Below are 17,307 nucleotides of genomic sequence, written 5' to 3'. Positions count from 1 at the left end.
TGATCTTCATAGGAAACCAGTGGGATGATAGTTGGTTAAAAAAAAAAAATTCATTAATATTAAAAAAATATTCAAAAATATCCAAAAAATATTCACGGAAATATTCATGAAAATATTCACGGAAATATTCATGAAAATATTCAAGAAATATTCAAAGGAATGATTGATTACAAAGATTATCAAATGTGATAAGGGGGGAAGGAAACCTGTGTTTGCCACATATCTTGCGTTCTACAATATTGCCAGGAAAACAAAAGGAGTGATCTTCATAGGGAACCAGTGTGATGATGGTTGGTGAAATAAAAAATATTCAAAAAATAATCCCAAAAATATTCACGGAAATATTCACGGAAATATTCACGAAAATATTCACGAAAATATTCATGAAAATATTCAAGAAATATTCAAAGGAATCATTGATTACAAAGATTATCAAATGTGATAAGGGGGAAGGAAACCTGTGTTTGCCACATATCTTGCTTTCTACAATATTGCCAGGAAAACAAAAGGAGTGATCTTCATAGGGAACCAGTCCGATGATGGTTGGTGAAATTAAAAATATTCAAAAAAAAATCCAAAAAATGTTCACGGAAATATTCACAGAAATGTTGACGGAAATATTCATGAAAATATTCAAGAAATATTCAAAGGAATGATTGATTACAAAGATGATCAAATGTGATAAGGGGGGAAGGAAACCTGTGTTTTCCACATATCTCGCATTCTACAATATTGCCAGGAAAACAAAAGGAGTGATCTTCTTAGGGAACCAGTGTGATGATGGTTGGTGAAATAAAAAATATTCAAAAAATATTCACGGAAATATTCATGAAAATATTCAAGAAATATTCAAAGGAATGATTGAATACAAAGATTAAAAAATGTGATAAGGGGGGAAGAAACCTTTGTTTGCCACGTATCTTGCTTTCTACAATATTGCCAGGAAAACAAAAGGAGTGATCTTCATAGGGAACCAGTGTGATGATGGTTGGTGAAATAAAAAATATTCAAAAAACAATCCAAAAAATGTTGACGGAAATATTCACAGAAATGTTGACGGAAAGATTCATGAAAATATTCAAGAAATATTCAAAGGAAAGATTGATTACAAAGATGATCAAATGTGATAAGGGGGGAAGGAAACCTGTGTTTTCCACATATCTCGCATTCTACAATATTGCCAGGAAAACAAAAGGAGTGATCTTCTTAGGGAACCAGTGTGATGATGGTTGGTGAAATAAAAAATATTCAAAAAATATTCACGGAAATATTCATGAAAATATTCAAGAAATATTCAAAGGAATGATTGAATACAAAGATTAAAAAATGTGATAAGGGGGGAAGAAACCTTTGTTTGCCACATATCTTGCTTTCTACAATATTGCCAGGAAAACAAAAGGAGTGATCTTCATAGGGAACCAGTGTGATGATGGTTGGTGAAATAAAAAATATTCAAAAAATAATCCCAAAAATATTCACGGAAATATTCACGGAAATATTCACGGAAATATTCATGAAAATATTCAAGAAATATTCAAAGGAAAGATTGATTACAAAGATTATCAAATGTGATAAGGGGGGAAGGAAACCTGTGTTTGCCACATATCTTGCGTTCTACAATATTGCCAGGAAAACAAAAGGAGTGATCTTAGGGAAGCAGTGTGATGATGGTTGGTGAAATAAAAAATATTCAAAAAATATTCACGAAAATATTCACGGAAATATTCACGGAAATATTCACGAAAATATTCATGAAAATATTCAAGAAATATTCAAAGGAATCATTGATTACAAAGATTATCAAATGTGATAAGGGGGAAGGAAACCTGTGTTTGCCACATATCTTGCTTTCTACAATATTGCCAGGAAAACGAAAGGAGTGATCTTCATAGGGAACCAGTCCGATGATGGTTGGTGAAATTAAAAATATTCAAAAAAAAATCCAAAAAATATTCACGGAAATATTCACAGAAATATTCACGGAAATATTCATGAAAATATTCAAGAAATATTCAAAGGAATGATTGATTACAAAGATTATCAAATGTGATAAGGGGGGAAGGAAACGTGTGTTTTCCACATATCTTGCGTTCTACAATATTGCCAGGAAAACAAAAGGAGTGATCTTCATAGGGAACCAGTGTGATGATGGTTGGTGAAATAAAGAATATTCAAAAAATAATCCAAAAAATATTCACGAAAATATTCATGGAAATATTCACGGAAATATTCACGAAAATATTCATGAAAAAATTCAAGAAATATTCAAATTAATGATTGATTAAAAAGATTAAAAAATGTGATAAGGGGGGAAGGAAACCTTTGTTTGCCACATATCTTGCGTTCTACAATATTGCCAGGAAAACAAAAGGAGTGATCTTCTTAGGGAACCAGTATGATGATGGTTGGTGAAATAAAAAATATTCAAAAAATATTCAAAAAATATTCACGGAAATATTCACGGAAATATTCAAGAAATATTCAAAGGAATGATTGAATACAAAGATTAAAAAATGTGATAAGGGGGTAAGGAAACCTTTGTTAGCCACATATCTTGCTTTCTACAATATTGCCAGGAAAACAAAAGGAGAGATCTTCATAGGAAACCAGTGGGATGATAGTTGGTTAAAAAAAATAATATTCATTAATATTAAAAAAATATTAACGGAAATATTCACGGAAATATTCAAAGGAAAGATTGATTACAAAGATTATCAAATGTGATAAGGGGGGAAGGAAACCTGTGTTTTCCACATATCTTGCGTTCTACAATATTGCCAGGAAAAAAAAAGGAGTGATCTTCATAGGGAACCAGTGTGATGATGGTTGGTGAAATAAAAAATATTCAAAAAATATTCACAGAAATATTCACGAAAATATTCACGGAAATATTCACGGAAATATTCACGGAAATATTCATGAAAATATTCAAGAAATATTCAAAGGAAAGATTGATTACAAAGATTATCAAATGTGATAAGGGGGAAGGAAACCTGTGTTTGCCACATATCTTGCTTTCTACAATATTGCCAGGAAAACAAAAGGAGTGATCTTCATAGGGAACCAGTGTGATGATGGTTAGTGAAATAAAAAATATTCAAAAAATAATCCCAAAAATATTCACGGAAATATTCACGGAAATATTCATGAAAATATTCAAGAAATATTCAAAGGAATGATTGAATACAAAGATTAAAAAATGTGATAAGGGGGGAAGGAAACCTTTGTTAGCCACATATCTTGCTTTCTACAATATTGCCAGGAAAACAAAAGGAGTGATCTTCATAGGAAACCAGTGGGATGATAGTTGGTTAAAAAAAATAATATTCATTAATATTAAAAAAATATTAAAGGAAATACTCACGGAAATATTCAAAGGAAAGATTGATTACAAAGATTATCAAATGTGATAAGGGGGGAAGGAAACCTGTGTTTTCCACATATCTTGCGTTCTACAATATTGCCAGGAAAAAAAAAGGAGTGATCTTCATAGGGAACCAGTGTGATGATGGTTGGTGAAATAAAAAATATTCAAAAAATATTCACAGAAATATTCACGGAAATATTCACGGAAATATTCATGAAAATATTCAAGAAATATTCAAAGGAATGATTGAATACAAAGATTAAAAAATGTGATAAGGGGGGAAGGAAACCTTTGTTTGCCACATATCTTGCTTTCTACAATATTGCCAGGAAAACAAAAGGAGTGATCTTCATAGGAAACCATTGGGATGATAGTTGGTTAAAAAAAAATAATATTCATTAATATTAAAAAAATATTAATGGAAATATTCACGGAAATATTCAAAGGAAAGATTGATTACAAAGATTATCAAATGTGATAAGGGGGGAGGGAAACCTGTGTTTTCCACATATCTTGCGTTCTACAATATTGCCAGGAAAACAAAAGGAGTGATCTTCATAGGGAACCAGTGTGATGATGGTTGGTGAAATAAAAAATATTCAAAAAATATTCACGGAAATATTCACGGAAATATTCAAAGGAAAGATTGATTACAAAGATTATCAAATGTGATAAAAGGGAAGGAAACCTGTGTTTGCCACATATCTTGCTTTCTACAATATTGCCAGGAAAACAAAAGGAGTGATCTTCATAGGGAACCAGTGTGATGATGGTTAGTGAAATAAAAAATATTCAAAAAATAATCCCAAAAATATTCACGGAAATATTCACGGAAATATTCATGGAAATATTCACGGAAATATTCACGAAAATATTCATGAAAATATTCAAGAAATATTCAAAGGAATCATTGATTACAAAGATTATCAAATGTGATAAGGGGGAAGGAAACCTGTGTTTGCCACATATCTTGCTTTCTACAATATTGCCAGGAAAACAAAAGGAGTGATCTTCATAGGGAACCAGTCCGATGATGGTTGGTGAAATTAAAAATATTTTTAAAAAAATCCAAAAAATATTCACGGAAATATTCATGAAAATATTCAAGAAATATTCAAAGGAATGATTGATTACAAAGATTATCAAATGTGATAAGGGGGGAAGGAAACCTGTGTTTTCCACATATCTTGCGTTCTACAATATTGCCAGGAAAACAAAAGGAGTGATCTTCATAGGGAACCAGTGTGATGATGGTTGGTGAAATAAAGAATATTCAAAAAATAATACAAAAAATATTCACGAAAATATTCATGGAAATATTCACGGAAATATTCACGAAAATATTCATGAAAATATTCAAGAAATATTCAAATTAATGATTGATTAAAAAGATTAAAAAATGTGATAAGGGGGGAAGGAAACCTTTGTTTGCCACATATCTTGCGTTCTACAATATTGCCAGGAAAACCAAAGGAATGATCTTCTTAGGGAACCAGTTTGATGATGGTTGTTTAAATAAAAAATATTCAAAAAATATTCACGAAAATATTCACGGAAATATTCAAGAAATATTCAAAGGAATGATTGAATACAAAGATTTAAAAATGTGATAAGGGGGGAAGGAAACCTTTGTTTGCCACATATCTTGCTTTCTACAATATTGCCAGGAAAACAAAAGGAGTGATCTTCATAGGGAACCAGTGTGATGATGGTTGGTGAAATAAAAAATATTCAAAAAATAATCCAAAAAATATTCATGGAAATATTCACGGAAATATTCACGGAAATATTCATGAAAATATTCAAGAAATGTTCAAAGGAAAGATTGATTACAAAGATTATCAAATGTGATAAGGGGGGAAGGAAACCTGTGTTTGCCACATATCTTGCGTTCTACAATATTGCCAGGAAAACAAAAGGAGTGATCTTCTTAGGGAACCAGTGTGATGATGGTTGGTGAAATAAAAAATATTCAAAAAATATTCACGAAAATATTCACGGAAATATTCACGGAAATATTCAAGAAATATTCAAAGGAATGATTGAATACAAAGATTAAAAAATGTGATAAGGGGGGAAGGAAACCTTTGTTTGCCACATATCTTGCTTTCTACAATATTGCCAGGAAAACAAAAGGAGTGGTCTTCATAGGAAACCAGTGGGATGATAGTTGGTTAAAAAAAATGATATTCAAAAAATAATCCAAAAAATATTCACGAAAATATTCACGGAAATATTCATGGAAATATTCACGGAAATATTCACGAAAATATTCATGAAAATATTCAAAAAATAATCACGAAAATATTTATGAAAAGATTCAAGAAATATTCAAATTAATGATTGATTAAAAAGATTAAAAAATGTGATAAGGGGGGAAGGAAACCTTTGTTTGCCACATATCTTGCGTTCTACAATATTGCCAGGAAAACAAAAGGAGTGATCTTCTTAGGGAACCAGTATGATGATGGTTGGTGAAATAAAAAATATTCAAAAAATATTCACGAAAATATTCACGAAAATATTCACGGAAATATTCACGGAAAAATTCATGAAAATATTCAAGAAATATTCAAAGGAATGATTGAATACAAAGATTAAAAAATGTGATAAGGGGGGAAGGAAACCTTTGTTAGCCACATATCTTGCTTTCTACAATATTGCCAGGAAAACAAAAGGAGAGATCTTCATAGGAAACCAGTGGGGTGATAGTTGGTTAAAAAAAATAATATTCATTAATATTAAAAAAATATTAACGGAAATATTCACGGAAATATTCAAAGGAAAGATTGATTACAAAGATTATCAAATGTGATAAGGGGGGAAGGAAACCTGTGTTTTCCACATATCTTGCGTTCTACAATATTGCCAGGAAAAAAAAAGGAGTGATCTTCATAGGGAACCAGTGTGATGATGGTTGGTGAAATAAAAAATATTCAAAAAATATTCACAGAAATATTCACGAAAATATTCACGGAAATATTCACGGAAATATTCACGGAAATATTCATGAAAATATTCAAGAAATATTCAAAGGAAAGATTGATTACAAAGATTATCAAATGTGATAAGGGGGAAGGAAACCTGTGTTTGCCACATATCTTGCTTTCTACAATATTGCCAGGAAAACAAAAGGAGTGATCTTCATAGGGAACCAGTGTGATGATGGTTGGTGAAATAAAAAATATTCAAAAAATATTCACAGAAATATTCACGAAAATATTCACGAAAATATTCACGGAAATATTCATGAAAATATTCAAGAAATATTCAAAGGAAAGATTGATTACAGAGATTATCAAATGTGATAAGGGGGAAGGAAACCTGTGTTTGCCACATATCTTGCTTTCTACAATATTGCCAGGAAAACAAAAGGAGTGATCTTCATAGGGAACCAGTGTGATGATGGTTAGTGAAATAAAAAATATTCAAAAAATAATCCCAAAAATATTCACGGAAATATTCACGGAAATATTCATGAAAATATTCAAGAAATATTCAAAGGAATGATTGAATACAAAGATTAAAAAATGTGATAAGGGGGGAAGGAAACCTTTGTTAGCCACATATCTTGCGTTCTACAATATTGCCAGGAAAACAAAAGGAGTGATTTTCATAGGGAACCAGTGTGATGATGGTTGGTGAAATAAAAAATATTCAAAAAGTATTCACGGAAATATTCACGGAAATATTCAAAGGAAAGATTGATTACAAAGATTATCAAATGTGATAAGGGGGGAAGGAAACCTGTGTTTTCCACATATCTTGCGTTCTACAATATTGCCAGGAAAACAAAAGGAGTGATCTTCATAGGGAACCAGTGTGATGATGGTTGGTCAAATAAAAAATATTCAAAAAATATTCACGGAAATATTCACGGAAATATTCAAAGGAAAGATTGATTACAAAGATTATCAAATGTGATAAGGGGGAAGGAAACCTGTGTTTTCCACATATCTTGCGTTCTACAATATTGCCAGGAAAACAAAAGGAGTGATCTTCATAGGGAACCAGTGTGATGATGGTTGGTCAAATAAAAAATATTCAAAAAATATTCACGGAAATATTCAAAGGAAAGATTGATTACAAAGATTATCAAATGTGATAAGGGGGAAGGAAACCTGTGTTTGCCACATATCTTGCTTTCTACAATATTGCCAGGAAAACAAAAGGAGTGATCTTCATAGGGAACCAGTGTGATGATGGTTAGTGAAATAAAAAATATTCAAAAAATAATCCCAAAAATATTCACGGAAATATTCATGGAAATATTCACGGAAATATTCACGAAAATATTCATGAAAATATTCAAGAAATATTCAAAGGAATCATTGATTACAAAGATTATCAAATGTGATAAGGGGGGAAGGAAACCTGTGTTTTCCACATATCTTGCGTTCTACAATATTGCCAGGAAAACAAAAGGAGTGATCTTCATAGGGAACCAGTGTGATGATGGTTGGTGAAATAAAGAATATTCAAAAAATAATACAAAAAATATTCACGAAAATATTCATGGAAATATTCACGGAAATATTCACGAAAATATTCATGAAAATATTCAAGAAATATTCGAATTAATGATTGATTAAAAAGATTAAAAAATGTGATAAGGGGGGAAGGAAACCTTTGTTTGCCACATATCTTGCGTTCTACAATATTGCCAGGAAAACCAAAGGAATGATCTTCTTAGGGAACCAGTTTGATGATGGTTGTTTAAATAAAAAATATTCAAAAAATATTCACGAAAATATTCACGGAAATATTCAAGAAATATTCAAAGGAATGATTGAATACAAAGATTTAAAAATGTGATAAGGGGGGAAGGAAACCTTTGTTTGCCACATATCTTGCTTTCTACAATATTGCCAGGAAAACAAAAGGAGTGATCTTCATAGGGAACCAGTGTGATGATGGTTGGTGAAATAAAAAATATTCAAAAAATAATCCAAAAAATATTCATGGAAATATTCACGGAAATATTCACGGAAATATTCATGAAAATATTCAAGAAATGTTCAAAGGAAAGATTGATTACAAAGATTATCAAATGTGATAAGGGGGGAAGGAAACCTGTGTTTGCCACATATCTTGCGTTCTACAATATTGCCAGGAAAACAAAAGGAGTGATCTTCTTAGGGAACCAGTGTGATGATGGTTGGTGAAATAAAAAATATTCAAAAAATATTCACGAAAATATTCACGGAAATATTCACGGAAATATTCAAGAAATATTCAAAGGAATGATTGAATACAAAGATTAAAAAATGTGATAAGGGGGGAAGGAAACCTTTGTTTGCCACATATCTTGCTTTCTACAATATTGCCAGGAAAACAAAAGGAGTGGTCTTCATAGGAAACCAGTGGGATGATAGTTGGTTAAAAAAAATGATATTCAAAAAATAATCCAAAAGATATTCACGAAAATATTCACGGAAATATTCATGGAAATATTCACGGAAATATTCACGAAAATATTCATGAAAATATTCAAAAAATAATCACGAAGATATTTATGAAAAGATTCAAGAAATATTCAAATTAATGATTGATTAAAAAGATTATCAAATGTGATAAGGGGGGAAGGAAACCTTTGTTTGCCACATATCTTCCGTTCTACAATATTGCCAGGAAAACAAAAGGAGTTATCTTCATAGGATACCAGTGTGATGATGGTTGGTGGAAAAAAAAATATTCAAAAAATAATCCAAATAATATTCACAAAAATATTCATGGAAATATTCACGAAAAAATTCACGAAAATATTCATGAAAATATTCAAGAAATAATCACGAAGATATTTATGAAAAGATTCAAGAAATATTCAAATTAATGATTGATTAAAAAGATTATCAAATGTGATAAGGGGGGAAGGAAACCTTTGTTTGCCACATATCTTGCGTTCTACAATATTGCCAGGAAAACAAAAGGAGTGATCTTCTTAGGGAACCAGTGTGATGATGATTGGTGAAATAAAAAATATTCAAAAAATATTCACGGAAATATTCACGGAAATATTCACGGAAATATTCATTAAAATATACAAGAAATATTCAAAGGAATGATTGAATACAAAGATTAAAAAATGTGATAAGGGGGCAAGGAAACCTTTGTTTGCCACATATCTTGCTAACTACAATATTGCCAGGAAAACAAAAGGAGTGGTCTTCATAGGGAACCAGTGTGATGATGGTTGGTGAAATAAAAAAATATTCAAAAAATATTCACGGATATATTCACGGAAATATTCACGGAAATATTCATGAAAATATTCAAGAAATATGTTCGCCACATATCTTGCGTTCTACAATATTGCCAGGAAAACAAAAGGAGTGATCTTCATAGGGAACCAGTGTGATGATGGTTGGTGAAATAAAAAATATTCAAAAAATAATCCAAAAAATATTCACGGAAATATTCACGGAAATATTCACGAAAAAAAACAAGAAATATTCAAAGGAAAGATTGATTACAAAGATTATCAAATGTGATAAGGGGGAAAGGAAACCTGTGTTTTCCACATATCTTGCGTTCTACAATATTGCCAGGAAAACAAAAGGAGTGATCTTCATCGGAAACCAGTGGGATGATAGTTGGTTAAAAAAAGAAAAAAATTCATTAATATTAAAAAAATATTCAAAAATATTCAAAAAATAATCACGAAAATATTTATGAAAATATTCAAGAAATATTCAAAGGAATGATTGATTACAAAGATTATCAAATGTGATAAGGGGGGAAGGAAACCTGTGTTTTCCACACATCTTGCGTTCTACAATATTGCCAGGAAAACAAAAGGAGTGATCTTCATAGGGAACCAGTGTGATGATGGTTGGTGAAAAAAAAAAATATTCAAAAAATAATCCAAATAATATTCACAAAAATATTCATGGAAATATTCACGAAAATATTCACGAAAATATTCATGAAAATATTCAAGAAATATTCAAATTAATGATTGATTAAAAAGATTAAAAAATGTGATAAGGGGGGAAGGAAACCTTTGTTTGCCACATATCTTGCGTTCTACAATATTGCCAGGAAAACAAAAGGAGTGATCTTCTTAGGGAACCAGTGTGATGATGGTTGGTGAAATAAAAAATATTCAAAAAATATTCACGGAAATATTCACGGAAATATTCACGGAAATATTCATGAAAATATTCAAGAAATATTCAAAGGAAAGATTGATTACAAAGATTATCAAATGTGATAAGGGGGGAAAGAAACCTGTGTTCGCCACATATCTTGCGTTCTACAATATTGCCAGGAAAACAAAAGGAGTGATCTTCTTAGGGAACCAGTGTGATGATGGTTGGTAAAATAAAAAATATTCAAAAAATAATCCAAAAAATATTCACGGAAATATCTGCGGAAATATTCATGAAAATATTCAAGAAATATTCAAAGGAAAGATTGATTACAAAGATTATCAAATGTGATAAGGGGGAAGGAAACCTGTGTTTGCCACATATCTTGCTTTCTACAATATTGCCAGGAAAACAAAAGGAGTGGTCTTCATAGGAAACCAGTGGGATGATAGTTGGTTAAAAAAAATAATATTCATTAATATTCAAAAAAAAATCAAAAAAATCCAAAAAATAATCACGAAAATATTCATGAAAATATTCAAGAAATATTCAAATGAATGATTGATTACAAAGATTATCAAATGTGATAAGGGGGGAAGGAAACCTGTGTTTTCCACATATCTTGCGTTCTACAATATTGCCAGGAAAACAAAAGGAGTGATCTTCATAGGGAACCAGTGTGATGATGGTTGGTGAAATAAAAAATATTCAAAAAATAATCCCAAAAATATTCACGGAAATATTCACGGAAATATTCATGAAAATATTCAAGAAATATTCAAAGGAAAGATTGATTACAAAGATTATCAAATGTGATAAGGGGGGAAGGAAACCTGTGTTTGCCACATATCTTGCGTTCTACAATATTGCCAGGAAAACAAAAGGAGTGATCTTCTTAGGGAAGCAGTGTGATGATGGTTGGTGAAATATAAAATATTCAAAAAATATTCACGAAAATATTCACGGAAATATTCACGGAAATATTCACGGAAATATTCACGAAAATATTCATGAAAATATTCAAGAAATATTCAAAGGAATCATTGATTACAAAGATTATCAAATGTGATAAGGGGGAAGGAAACCTGTGTTTGCCACATATCTTGCTTTCTACAATATTGCCAGGAAACCAAAAGGAGTGATCTTCATAGGGAACCAGTCCGATGATGGTTGGTGAAATTAAAAATATTCAAAAAAAAATCCAAAAAATATTCACGGAAATATTCACAGAAATATTCACGGAAATATTCATGAAAATATTCAAGAAATATTCAAAGGAATGATTGATTACAAAGATTATCAAATGTGATAAGGGGGGAAAGAAACCTGTGTTCGCCACATATCTTGCGTTCTACAATATTGCCAGGAAAACAAAAGGAGTGATCTTCTTAGGGAACCAGTGTGATGATGGTTGGTGAAATAAAAAATATTCAAAAAATATTCACGAAAATATTCACGGAAATATTCACGGAAATATTCACGGAAATATTCATGAAAATATTCAAGAAATATTCAAAGGAATGATTGATTCCAAAGATTATCAAAGTGATAAGGGGGGAAGGAAACCTGTGTTTGCCACATATCTTGCTTTCTACAATATTGCCAGGAAAACAAAAGGAGTGGTCTTCATAGGAAACCAGTGGGATGATAGTTGGTTAAAAAAAATAATATTCATTATTATTAAAAAAATATTCAAAAATATTCAAAAAATAATCACGAAAATATTTATGAAAATATTCAAGAAATATTCAAAGGAAAGATTGATTACAAAGATTATCAAATGTGATAAGGGGGGAAGGAAACCTGTGTTTTCCACATATCTTGCGTTCTACAATATTGCCAGGAAAACAAAAGGAGTGATCTTCATAGGAAACCAGTGGCATGATAGTTGGTTAAAAAAAATAATATTCATTAATATTAAAAAAATATTAACGGAAATATTCACGGAAATATTCAAAGGAAAGATTGATTACAAAGATTATCAAATGTGATAAGGGGGGAAGGAAACCTGTGTTTTCCACATATCTTGCGTTCTACAATATTGCCAGGAAAACAAAAGGAGTGATCTTCATAGGGAACCAGTGTGATGATGGTTGGTCAAATAAAAAATATTCAAAAAATATTCACGAAAATATTCACGGAAATATTCACGGAAATATTCATGAAAATATTCAAGAAATATTCAAAGGAAAGATTGATTACAAAGATTATCAAATGTGATAAGGGGGAAGGAAACCTGTGTTTGCCACATATCTTGCTTTATAAAATATTGCCAGGAAAACAAAGGAGTGATCTTCATAGGGAACCAGTGTGATGATGGTTAGTGAAATAAAAAATATTCAAAAAACTAATCCCAAAAATATTCACGGAAATATTCACGGAAATATTCATGAAAATATTCAAGAAATATTCAAAGGAATGATTGAATACAAAGATTAAAAAATGTGATAAGGGGGGAAGGAAACCTTTGTTTGCCACATATCTTGCTTTCTACAATATTGCCAGGAAAACAAAAGGAGTGATCTTCATAGGAAACCATTGGGATGATAGTTGGTTAAAAAAAATAATATTCATTAATATTAAAAAATATTACTGGAAATATTCACGGAAATATTCAAAGGAAAGATTGATTACAAAGATTATCAAATGTGATAAGGGGGGAAGGAAACCTGTGTTTTCCACATATCTTGCGTTCTACAATATTGCCAGGAAAACAAAAGGAGTGATCTTCATAGGGAACCAGTGTGATGATGGTTGGTGAAATAAAAAATATTCAAAAAATATTCACGGAAATATTCACGGAAATATTCAAAGGAAAGATTGATTACAAAGATTATCAAATGTGATAAGGGGGAAGGAAACCTGTGTTTGCCACATATCTTGCTTTCTACAATATTGCCATGAAAAAAAAAGGAGTGATCTTCATAGGGAACCAGTGTGATGATGGTTAGTGAAATAAAAAATATTCAAAAAATAATCCCAAAAATATTCACGGAAATATTCATGAAAATATTCAAGAAATATTCAAATGAATGATTGATTACAAAGCTTATCAAATGTAATAAGGGGGGAAGGAAACCTGTGTTTGCCAAATATCTTTCTTTCTACAATATTGCCAGGAAAACAAAAGGAGTTATCTTCATAGGGAACCAGTGTGATGATGGTTGGTGAAATAAAAAATATTCAAAAAATATTCACGGATATATTCACGGAAATATTCACGGAAATATTCATGAAAATATTCAAGAAATATGTTCGCCACATATCTTGCGTTCTACAATATTGCCAGGAAAACAAAAGGAGTGATCTTCTTAGGGAACCAGTGTGATGATGGTTGGTGAAATAAAAAATATTCAAAAAATATTCACGAAAATATTCACGGAAATATTCACGGAAATATTCAAGAAATATTCATGAAAATATTCAAGAAATATTCAAAGGAATGATTGAATAAAAAGATTAAAAAATGTGTTAAGGGGGGAAGGAAACCTGTGTTTTCCACATATCTTGCGTTCTACAATATTGCCAGGAAAACAAAAGGAGTGATCTTCATAGGGAACCAGTGTGATGATGGTTGGTGAAATAAAAAATATTCAAAAAATAATCCAAAAAATATTCACGAAAATATACACGGAAATATTCATGGAAATATTCACGGAAATATTCACTAAAATATTCATGAAAATATTCAAGAAATATTCAAAGGAATCATTGATTACAAAGATTATCAAATGTGATAAGGGGGAAGGAAACCTGTGTTTGCCACATATCTTGCTTTCTACAATATTGCCAGGAAAACAAAAGGAGTGGTCTTCATAGGAAACCAGTGGGATGATAGTTGGTTAAAAAAAATAATATTCATTAATATTAAAAAAAAAATCAAAAAAATTCAAAAAATAATCACGAAAATATTCATGAAAATATTCAAGAAATATTCAAATGAATGATTGATTACAAAGATCATCAAATGTGATAAGGGGGGAAGGAAACCTGTGTTTGCCACATATCTTGCGTTCTACAATATTGCCAGGAAAACAAAAGGAGTGATCTTCTTAGGGAACCAGTGTGATGATGGTTGGTGAAATAAAAAATATTCAAAAAATATTCACGAAAATATTCACGGAAATATTCACGGAAATATTCACGGAAATATTCATGAAAATATTCAAGAAATATTCAAAGGAATGATTGATTACAAAGATCATCAAATGTGATAAGGGGGGAAGGAAACCTGTGTTTGCCACATATCTTGCGTTCTACAATATTGCCAGGAAAACAAAAGGAGTGGTCTTCATAGGGAACCAGTGTGATGATGGTTGGTGAAATAAAAAATATTCAAAAAATATTCACGGATATATTCACGGAAATATTCACGGAAATATTCATGAAAATATTCAAGAAATATGTTCGCCACATATCTTGCGTTCTACAATATTGCCAGGAAAACAAAAGGAGTGATCTTCATAGGGAACCAGTCCGATGATGGTTGGTGAAATTAAAAATATTAAAAAAAAAATCCAAAAAATATTCACGGAAATATTCAGGGAAATATTCAGGGAAATATTCACAGAAATATTCACGGAAATATTCATGAAAATATTCAAGAAATATTCAAAGGAATGATTGATTACAAAGATTATCAAATGTGATAAGGGGGGCAGGAAACCTGTGTTTTCCACATATCTTGCGTTCTACAATATTGCCAGGAAAACAAAAGGAGTGATCTTCATAGGGAACCAGTGTGATGATGGTTGGTGAAATAAAAAATGTTCAAAAAATAATCCAAAAAATATTCACGAAAATATTCACGGAAATATTCATGGAAATATTCACGGAAATATTCACGAAAATATTCATGAAAATATTCAAGAAATATTCAAAGGAATCATTGATTACAAAGATTATCAAATGTGATAAGGGGGAAGGAAACCTTTGTTTGCCACATATCTTGCGTTCTACAATATTGCCAGGAAAACAAAAGGAGTGATCTTCATAGGGAACCAGTGTGATGATGGTTGGTGAAATAAAAAATATTCAAAAAATATTCACGAAAATATTCACGGAAATATTCACGGAAATATTCACGGAAATATTCATGAAAATATTCAAGAAATATTCAAAGGAAAGATTGATTACAAAGATTATCAAATGTGATAAGGGGGGAAGGAAACCTGTGTTTGCCACATATCTTGCGTTCTACAATATTGCCAGGAAAACAAAAGGAGTGATCTTCTTAGGGAACCAGTGTGATGATGGTTGGTGAAATAAAAAATATTCAAAAAATATTCACGGAAATATTCATGAAAATATTCAAGAAATATTCAAAGGAATGATTGAATACAAAGATTAAAAAATGTGATAAGGGGGGAAGGAAACCTGTGTTTGCCAAATATCTTTCTTTCTACAATATTGCCAGGAAAACAAAAGGAGTGATCTTCTTAGGGAACCAGTGCGATGATGGTTGGTGAAATAAAAAATATTCAAAAAATAATCCAAAAAATATTCACGGAAATATTCACGGAAATATTCACGGAAATATTCACGGAAATATTCACGGAAATATTCATGAAAATATTCAAGAAATATTCAAAGGAAAGATTGATTACAAAGATTATCAAATGTGATAAGGGGGGAAGGAAACCTGTGTTTGCCACATATCTTGCGTTCTACAATATTGCCAGGAAAACAAAAGGAGTGATCTTCTTAGGGAACCAGTGTGATGATGGTTGGTGAAATAAAAAATATTCAAAAAATATTCACGGAAATATTCATGAAAATATTCACGGAAATATTCACGGAAATATTCATGAAAATATTCAAGAAATATTCAAAGGAATCATTGATTACAAAGATTATCAAATGTGATAAGGGGGAAGGAAACCTTTGTTTGCCACATATCTTGCGTTCTACAATATTGCCAGGAAAACAAAAGGAGTGATCTTCATAGGGAACCAGTGTGATGATGGTTGGTGAAATAAAAAATATTCAAAAAATATTCACGAAAATATTCACGGAAATATTCACGGAAATATTCACGGAAATATTCACGGAAATATTCACGGAAATATTCATGAAAATATTCAAGAAATATTCAAAGGAAAGATTGATTACAAAGATTATCAAATGTGATAAGGGGGGAAGGAAACCTGTGTTTGCCACATATCTTGCGTTCTACAATATTGCCAGGAAAACAAAAGGAGTGATCTTCTTAGGGAACCAGTGTGATGATGGTTGGTGAAATAAAAAATATTCAAAAAATATTCACGAAAATATTCACGGAAATATTCACGGAAATATTCAAGAAATATTCATGAAAATATTCAAGAAATATTCAAAGGAATGATTGAATACAAAGATTAAAAAATGTGTTAAGGGGGGAAGGAAACCTGTGTTTTCCACATATCTTGCGTTCTACAATATTGCCAGGAAAACAAAAGGAGTGATCTTCATAGGGAACCAGTGTGATGATGGTTGGTGAAATAAAAAATATTCAAAAAATAATCCAAAAAATATTCACGAAAATATACACGGAAATATTCATGGAAATATTCACGGAAATATTCACGAAAATATTCATGAAAATATTCAAGAAATATTCAAAGGAATCATTGATTACAAAGATTATCAAATGTGATAAGGGGGAAGGAAACCTGTGTTTGCCACATATCTTGCTTTCTACAATATTGCCAGGAAAACAAAAGGAGTGGTCTTCATAGGAAACCAGTGGGATGATAGTTGGTTAAAAAAAATAATATTCATTAATATTAAAAAAAAAATCAAAAAAATTCAAAAAATAATCACGAAAATATTCATGAAAATATTCAAGAAATATTCAAATGAATGATTGAT

At 30.8% G+C, this 17,307-nt stretch overlaps 1 protein-coding gene across 50 annotated transcripts in view; it reads left to right on the top strand.

Annotated features, from left to right (window-relative positions):
- The window catches only part of neb (nebulin), a 132,622-nt gene that overhangs the window by 9,108 nt on the left and 106,207 nt on the right, over positions 1-17,307 (top strand). The gene's annotated exons all lie outside the window — the stretch shown is intronic.

This window comes from Gasterosteus aculeatus, chromosome 16, assembly GCF_964276395.1.
Source record: "Gasterosteus aculeatus chromosome 16, fGasAcu3.hap1.1, whole genome shotgun sequence".
Taxonomy (NCBI): Eukaryota; Metazoa; Chordata; class Actinopteri; order Perciformes; family Gasterosteidae; genus Gasterosteus; species Gasterosteus aculeatus.
Note: the sequence above shows the minus strand (reverse complement) of the source record. Positions and strands in the feature narration are given on the sequence as shown.